Raw genomic sequence first — 8,458 nt, forward strand, 5'->3', positions numbered from 1 at the left:
AATAACCTCAACCAAACGTTTCCTGTAGTTGCAGATCAGACCTGCACAACGATCTGGAGTAATTTTGGACCACTCCTCTTCACAAAACTGTTTCAGTGTAGCAATATTCTTGGGTTGTCTGGTGTGAATCGCTCTCTTAAGGTCATGCCACAGCATTTCCATCGGGTTGAGGTCAGGACTCTGACTGGGCCACTCCAGAAGGCGTATTCTGTGCTGTTGCAGCCATTGTTTTGTTGAATTACTTGTATGCTTTGGATCATTGTCCTGTTGCATCACCCATCCTCTGCGGAGCTTCAGTTAGCGGACAGATGGTCGTACGTTTTCCTGAAAAATGTCTTGATAAACTCTGGAATTCATTTTCCCATCAATGACAACAATCCGTCCAGGCCCTGAGGCAGCAAAGCAGCCCCAAACCATGATGTTCCCTCCACCATGTTTTACAGTAGGGATGAGGTTTTGATGTTGGTGTGCTGTGCCTTTTTTTCTCCACACATAGTGTTGTGTGTTCTTCCCAAACAACTCAATGTTGGTTTCATCTGTCCACAGTATATTTTGCCAGTAGTGCTGTGGAACATCCAGGTGCTCTTTTGCAAACTTCAAACGTGCTGCAATATTCTTTTTGGACAGTAATGGCTTCCTCCGTGGTGTCCTCCCATGTACTCCATTCTTGTTTAATGTTTTCCTTATTGTAGATGTGTCAACAAAAATGTTAGCATGTGCCAGAGATTTCTGTAGGTCTTTAGCTGACACTCTGGGATTCTTCTTTACCTCATGTAGCATTCTGCACTGTGCTCTTGCAATCATTTTTACAGGATGACCACGCCTAGGGAGAGTAGCAACAGTGCTAAACTTTCTCCATTTGTAGACAGTCTGTCTTACCATGGACACATGAACATCAAGGCTTTTGGAGATACTTTTGTAACCCTTTCCAGCTTCATGCAAGTCAACAATTCTTGATTGTAGGTCTTCTGAGAGCTCTTTTCTGCGAGGCATGGTTCACATCAGACAGTGCTTCTTGAAACCAGTAAACCCAAAACAGGTGTGTGTTTTTTAAGGGCAGGACAGCTGTCAGCAACACATCCAATATCATCACACTGATTGGAGTCAAGGTTGGCTCACTCCTGGCTCCAAATAGCTCTGGGAGAAGTCATTAAGCTAGGGCCTCACATACTTTTTCCTCCCTGCACTGTGAATGTTTACATGTTATGTGCAATTAAACCATGGCAACATCTAATGTTTGTGTAGTATTATGTTCAGCAGACTGTGTTCTTCTATTGTTGTGACTTAGATGACGTTCAGAGCACATTTTATGCCCAATTCATGCAAAACTCCACGTAATCCCAAGGGGTTCACATACTTTTTCTTGCAACTGTACCATGTCACTTCCAGTGAGTGGAACGCACGGTGACGTGCAGTGTTCCCGGGGGCCATCTTGCTTGTGGGTGATTCTTGTGCTGTCATCTGTTGCTGACCGTGAGATCTTAGAAATACCCTGGTGATGTGGCGTTTTTGGCTCCATTTGAAATAGAATAAATGCAGATTATACTTTTTAAGAATGTGAGTGGTTTGGTACTTGGAAATTGGAGTATTACACTATACAGGTAAAACTCGAAAAATTAGAATATCGTGTAAAAGTTCATTTATTTCAGTAATGCAACTTAAAAGGTGAAACTAATATATGAGCTAGACTCATTACATGCAAAGCAAGATAGTTCAAGCCGTGATTTGTCATAATTGTGATGATTATGGCTTACAGCTCATGAAAACCCCAAATCCACAATCTCAGAAAATTAGAATATTGTGAAAAGATGCAATATTCTAGGCTCAAAGTGTCCCACTCTAATCAGCCAATTAAGCCATAACACCTGCAAAGGGTTCCGGAGCCTTTAAATGGTCTCTCAGTCTGGTTCAGTAGGAATCACAATCATGGGAAAGACTGCTGACCTGACAGTTGTGCAGAAAACCATCATTGACACCCTCCATAAGGAGGGAAAGCCTCAAAAGGTAATTGCAAAAGAAGTTGGATGTTCCCAAAGTGCTGTATCAAAGCACATTAATAGAAAGCTATGTGGAAGAGAAAAGTGTGGAAGAAAAAGGTGCACAAGCAGCAGGGATGACCGCAGCCTGGAGAGGATTGTCAGGAAAAGGCCTTTCAAAAGTGTTGGGGACTTTCACAAGGTGTGGACTGAGGCTGGAGTCAGTGCATCAAGAGCAACCACACAGACAGATCCTGGACATGGGCTTCAAATGTCGTATTCCTCTTGTCAAGCCGCTCCTGAACAACAAACAACGTCAGAAGCATCTTACCTGGGCTAAAGAAAAACAGACCTGGACTGTTGCTCAGTGGTCCAAAGTCCTCTTTTCTGATGAGAGCAACTTTTGCATCTGATTTGGAAACCAAGGACCCAGAGTATGGAGGAAAAATGGAGAGGCACAAACTGCAAGATGCTTGAAGTCCAGTGTGAAGTTTCCACAGTCTGTGTTGATTTGGGGAGCCATGTCATCTGCTGGTGTTGGTCCACTGTGCTTCATTAAGTCCAGGGTCAACGCAGCCGTCTACCAGGAGATTTTGGAGCACTTCATGCTTCCTTCCGCAGACAAGCTTTATGGGGATGCTGACTTCATTTTCCAGCAGGACTTGGCACCTGCCCCACTGCCAAAAGCACCAAAACCTGTTTCAATGACCGTGGGATTACTGTGCTTGATTGGCCAGCAAACTCACCTGACCTGAACCCCATAGAGAATCTATGGGGCATTGCCAAGAGAAAGATAAGAGACATGAGACCGAACAATGCAGAAGAGCTGAAGGCCGCTGTTGAAGCATCCTGGTCTTCCATAACACCTCAGCAGTGCCACAGGCTGATAGCTTTCATGCCACGCCGTATTGAGGCAGTAATTGCTGCAAAAGGGGCCCAAACCAAGTACTGAGTACATATGCATGCTTATACTTTTCAGAGGTCCGATATTGTTTTATGTACAATCCTTGTTTTATTGATTGCATGTAATATTCTAATTTTCTGAGATTGTGGATTTGGAGTTTTCATGAGCTGTAAGCCATAATCATCACAATTATGACAAATCACGGCTTGAACTATCTTGCTTTGCATGTAATGAGTCTAGCTCATATATTAGTTTCACCTTTTAAGTTGCATTACTGAAATAAATTAACTTTTGCACGATATTCTAATTTTTCGAGTTTTACCTGTATATTTGTTTTTTTTCCCTGCATTATTCCAAATTTTTTCTTGGAGAGGGGTGTCTGGTGATTCTGGAGGTTGGAGGCTGGCTATATTCCTGTCTAGAGTAGGGGAGATCCAATAATATCTGGTGTTTGGTGGCATATTGACTGGGTCTAGGATCCCCAAAAAAAACCTTAAAAGGTGTTTTTTTTTCACCAATATCTGGTGAGTGTGGTGTGGTATTTGAGCACTATTTCGGTGGAAACAGGGGTCAAAAGTTTTTTTTTCAGGAAAAGGACTTTCATGAATATTTTATTATTTGTATATTTTTTTCACTTTAATGATTTGGAGTGGGACTTATTAATTTTTATTTATTTTTTATTAATTATTTAATTTTTCACTGCAGTGTATGTTTATAAATTTTTATTATATCTGCGTTGTTTTGATGTTTTATATATTTATTTGGTGTTTACACTAATGAGCAGCAGCATTTATTTATTTAGTATATAATTTCACGGTTTTGGCACTGGTGATTTTTGTGTAATTAACATAAATTTTAGCATATACAAACACAATATATTTTGGTGAAATATAAAAGAAGGGGTTGTGTTGGGTGAATAGATACCAAACATGTCAAGATTTAAAACTGCACTCTATTCTTTTCTATTCTAATTGAATATCGAATTTCAGAAGACAGTTATATTCTTTCTCTTCTATTGTTTTTGCTATTCTATCTTTCTCTTCTATTCCTTTTTTATTTTCTAATCTATTCTATTCCTTTATTTTCTAATCTATTCTTTTTGCATTTTAGAAGAAGGCTATTCTCTATCACTAGCTGAATGTAGGTGTGAAACCCCTGAGCTACCTCAATAATGAGAGAGAGAGGGGGGAAAAAAATGCACACAAGCAGAAAGGAAAATAAAATTAGTGTGATGATGGTGGCTACTGCTAACATCAAATTGCGTTCCCACAATAGTAAAGCAAATTAAAAATAAGTGATGTAGAGCTGCTAAATAATAGCTACAAAAAAAAAAAAAAAAAAGAGTGACATAGCTGAATAAAACGTCCATAATGAGTTCATATCTGTAAAATCAATCAATTTGTAATAAAGATTCTTCCAGAATTCATCTGCTTTCTTCTTGTGCTGATATCCCAAACACCATCAAATAGTGCACATAACATATAGTGCCACCTCAGTGCTCACAGAACTCTCAGCTCAGAGAACATAGAAATGCGCTTTATGATATCAAATAGACAAAAGGATTCTTCACTTTTTCAATCCACAGCCATGTGATAGTAATCAAACACCTTTTGAGCTTTCAATAGATTGTCAAACCAGAGCCAGGGATCGGTCCCTTTCAGGGTGATGAAGGTCACACATTCCTATCCTTAAAAGGGAACAAAGGACACTCCCATGGTGCAGTATGTACTGATATAAAAATGTATTAAGAAGCAGTAATACACTCACATGTAGTAAATGAAGAAAATGCCATAAAATCATCAGATTCAGGCTTCACTTGTCAGCTGAACTCACTATTCATGTCTGCTCAGAGCCAAGCTTGGAAAATTGTCACCTTCTCTTGCTCTTTACTATTATGGACTATGGGACGTGTAGTGTGCATATAGCAGTGCACATGACCGCAACGAATTTACACTGCTTTTCCGAACAAATAGAAGTGAAGGGAAGAGGTTCAGAAGCTCATCAAGGATGGCACAAACAGGCTGAAAAACACAGTAAGGTTTTTTTTTTATAATCTGTTTTATTGATATAAAACAAAACAAAATTGCAAAAAAAGTACAAATAGTTAAGAACAGAGACAACAATACAGTTTACAAAATTAGAGATTCTGTGTTGACAAGCCTGAGCACCATTCCAGCAACCGCCCGCTACTAAGGGCTGTAGGGATAGGTGCTGTTAGTACATGAAAGTTCAGTGGTCGTGCAGGAACTACGTCTCTACACACGACCATTGAGCTCTGAACGGGCAACTAAATTGTAACCAGGTACAGGCCATTCGAGAAAATATGACATAAGTATTGTCCCTTGTCCTAGCATGAAATGAAGTGCGAAACACAGACATATAAAAAAATGTGTCCAAAGGCATTAAAACACAAGCATAATAAGGAGAGGAAAAACAGTGATCACTGGGTATTAGCAGGCTACGGTTGGGGTGAGCAGACATGTTACATATAAAAAGGTCCAAGGACTATCAGTTGCAAGAAAACGTAAGTGAACCCCTTGGGATTATGTGGAGTTTTCATAAATTTGGCATAAAATGTGCTCTGAACATCATCTAAGTCACAACAATAGAAGAACACAGTCTGCTGAACATAATACTACACAAACATTAGATGTTGCCATGGTTTAATTGCACATAACATGTAAACATTCACAGTGCAGGGAAGAAAAAGTATGTGAACCTTTGGACTTAATAACTGGTTGACCCTCCTTTTGGCAGCAATAACCTCAGCCAAATGTTTCCTGTAGTTGCAGATCAGACCTGCACAACGATCTGGAGTAATTTTGGACCACTCCTCTTCACAAAACTGTGTCAGTGTAGCAATATTCTTGGGATGTCTGGTGTGAATCGCTCTCTTAAGGTCATGCCACAGCATTTCAATCGGGTTGAGGTCAGGACTCTGACTGGGCCACTCCAGAAGGTGTATTCTGTGCTGTTGCAGCCATTGTTTTGTTGAATTACTTGTATGCTTTGGGTCATTGTCCTGTTGCATCACCCATCCTCTGCGGAGCTTCAGTTGGCGGACAGATGGTCGTACGTTTTCCTGCAAAATGTCTTGATAAACTCTGGAATTCATTTTCCCATCAATGACAACAATCCGTCCAGGCCCTGAGGCAGCAAAGCAGCCCCAAACGATGATGCTCCCTCCGCCATGTTTTACAGTGGGGATGAGGTTTTGATGTTGGTGTGCTGTGCCTTTTTTTCTCCACACATAGTGTTGTGTGTTCTTCCCAAACAACTCAATCTTGGTTTCATCTGTCCACAGTATATTTTGCCAGTAGTGCTGTGGAACATCCATGTCAGGGCTCCCGGGTATGACCAGAGGTGTGTGACTGACGCAGGGAAACGCAGACTTCAGATATGTGATAAACAATATAATTTATTAACACTAACAATACAAACATAAACGCAGTGCAATACTAAAACATAATACAGTGCAAACAAACCAAACCAACCACCCACAGATAACAGTACATATAAGCAAGCGTCGTCAGGCAGGCTGGGTCAATATCAATAGGGCAGGTAGGTACAGGGGGAGCAAGCGGAGATTGGTCGGGGTCACAGGCCAGGTTCAGCAGGTAGCAAGCAGCGTAGTACAGAGGGTCAGGCAGAGGGATGGTCAGGGTCACAAGCCAGGGATCAGAACAGGAGAAGTCAGCAGCGGTTCAGATCAGGCAGGGTCAGCAAAGGAACAGAAACAGGATGCAGGACAGATACAGGGCCCAGGACAAACACAACACCAAGGCAGAGTCTGCAGGTCTGGCCATCCCTTAAATACACCAGTATAATCAGTTCCAGGTGTTAGCTGGCTGAAAGGTTGAGTCTCTGATTGCTGGGAGCACCCGCTGGCCAGCCCTGGTACTGCAGATCAAAAGGCAGGTGAGTCCCACCATTGCTGGCCAGTCCATTCCTGACAATCCAGGTGCTCTTTTGCAAACTTCAAACGTGCTGCAATATTCTTTTTGGACAGCAATGGCTTCCTCCGTGGTGTCCTCCCATGTATTCCATTCTTGTTTAATGTTTTCCTTATTGTAGATGTGTCAGAGATTTCTGTAGGTCTTTAGCTGACACTCTGGGATTCTTCTTTACCTCATGTAGCATTCTGTGCTGTGCTCTTGCAGTCATTTTTACAGGAGGACCACGCCTAGGGAGAGTAGCAACAGTGCTAAACTTTCTCCATTTGTAGACAGTCTGTCTTACCGTGGACACATGAATATCAAGGCTTTTGGAGATACTTTTGTAACCCTTTCCAGCTTCATGCAAGTCAACAATTCTTGATTGTAGGTCTTCTGAGAGCTCTTTTCTGCGAGGCATGGTTCACATCAGACAGTGCTTCTTGAAACCAGTAAACCCAAAACAGGTGTGTGTTTTTTTAAGGGCAGGACAGATGTCAGCAACACATCCAATATCATCACACTGATTGGAGTCAAGTTTGGCTCACTCCTGGCTCCAAATAGCTCTGGGAGAAGTCATTAAGCTAGGGCCTCACATACTTTTTCCTCCCTGCACTGTGAATGTTTACATGTTATGTGCAATTAAACCATGGCAATATCTAATGTTTGTGTAGTATTATGTTCAGCAGACTGTGTTCTTCTATTGTTGTGACTTAGATGATGTTCAGAGCACATTTTATGCTCAATTCATGCAAAACTCCACGTAATCCCAAGGGGTTCACATAATTTTTCTTGCAACTGTAGATCTATGCGCATACAAGTAATATGAAACTAAATCCCTGGTTAGTCAAGCATCTCCAAATAGCTGTGATGTCATCGAAAGGCAACCCATAGGGGATTCTCTGAGAGTAGTAGCAGTCAAGAGTCAGTACCATCTGGACTATCCAGTTCTAGAGAGTAGTACATCCAGCCAGACCATATGTTGTGGAATTCGTTCAGGGTATTGTTAATGGTATGAACCCAGCGCTTGACCTCCATTGTCCTATCCACTTCCCTCCTCCAATCCTTTAAGTTGGGACAAAGAGGTTGTTTCCAAAATTTCGGTTTAAGGCTCTTGGCCACATTCAGGAGATGCAGGGTAACACTATGATTTAACAGAGGAGGGAGTAGCATGAAAAAGATAGTGGAGGGGAGTGAGTTGTATGGGTTTAAAAGTGGTCCTTTGGATCCAGGACAGGATTTCCTTCCAGAATTTTTGGATTTTGGGGCAATGCCACCAAATATGCATAAAAGTGCCTTCCTGCGTGAATCCTCTACAGCAATTACGATCAGCTCCCAGGAAGATCTTAGCCAGGCAAGAAGGCGTCCTGTTCCATCGGGATAAAAATTTGTAACATACTTCCTGGGTCTTAGAGATAACTGAGGATACAGTAAGGAAGATACAGAAAAATGGATTCAAGCTAAACAGCCCATCCCTTTTCAGGTCATGAAGCTCCTATCAGGCCACCTTTTTGCTAACTACACACAATTTAAGATTACTATGACTGGCTACTGGGAATCATAGGAGGAGAGTGATGTTGAAACTGGGAAGCAACTCAGTCTGGAGTTGTCTGGAGTCCTGAAACTGAGGAGGAGGAGAGAAGTCT

The sequence above is a fragment of the Staurois parvus genome, unplaced genomic scaffold (genome assembly GCF_062004578.1).
Source record: "Staurois parvus isolate SC_StPar_1 unplaced genomic scaffold, SC_StPar_1.0 ptg000154l, whole genome shotgun sequence".
NCBI lineage: Eukaryota > Metazoa > Chordata > Amphibia > Anura > Ranidae > Staurois > Staurois parvus.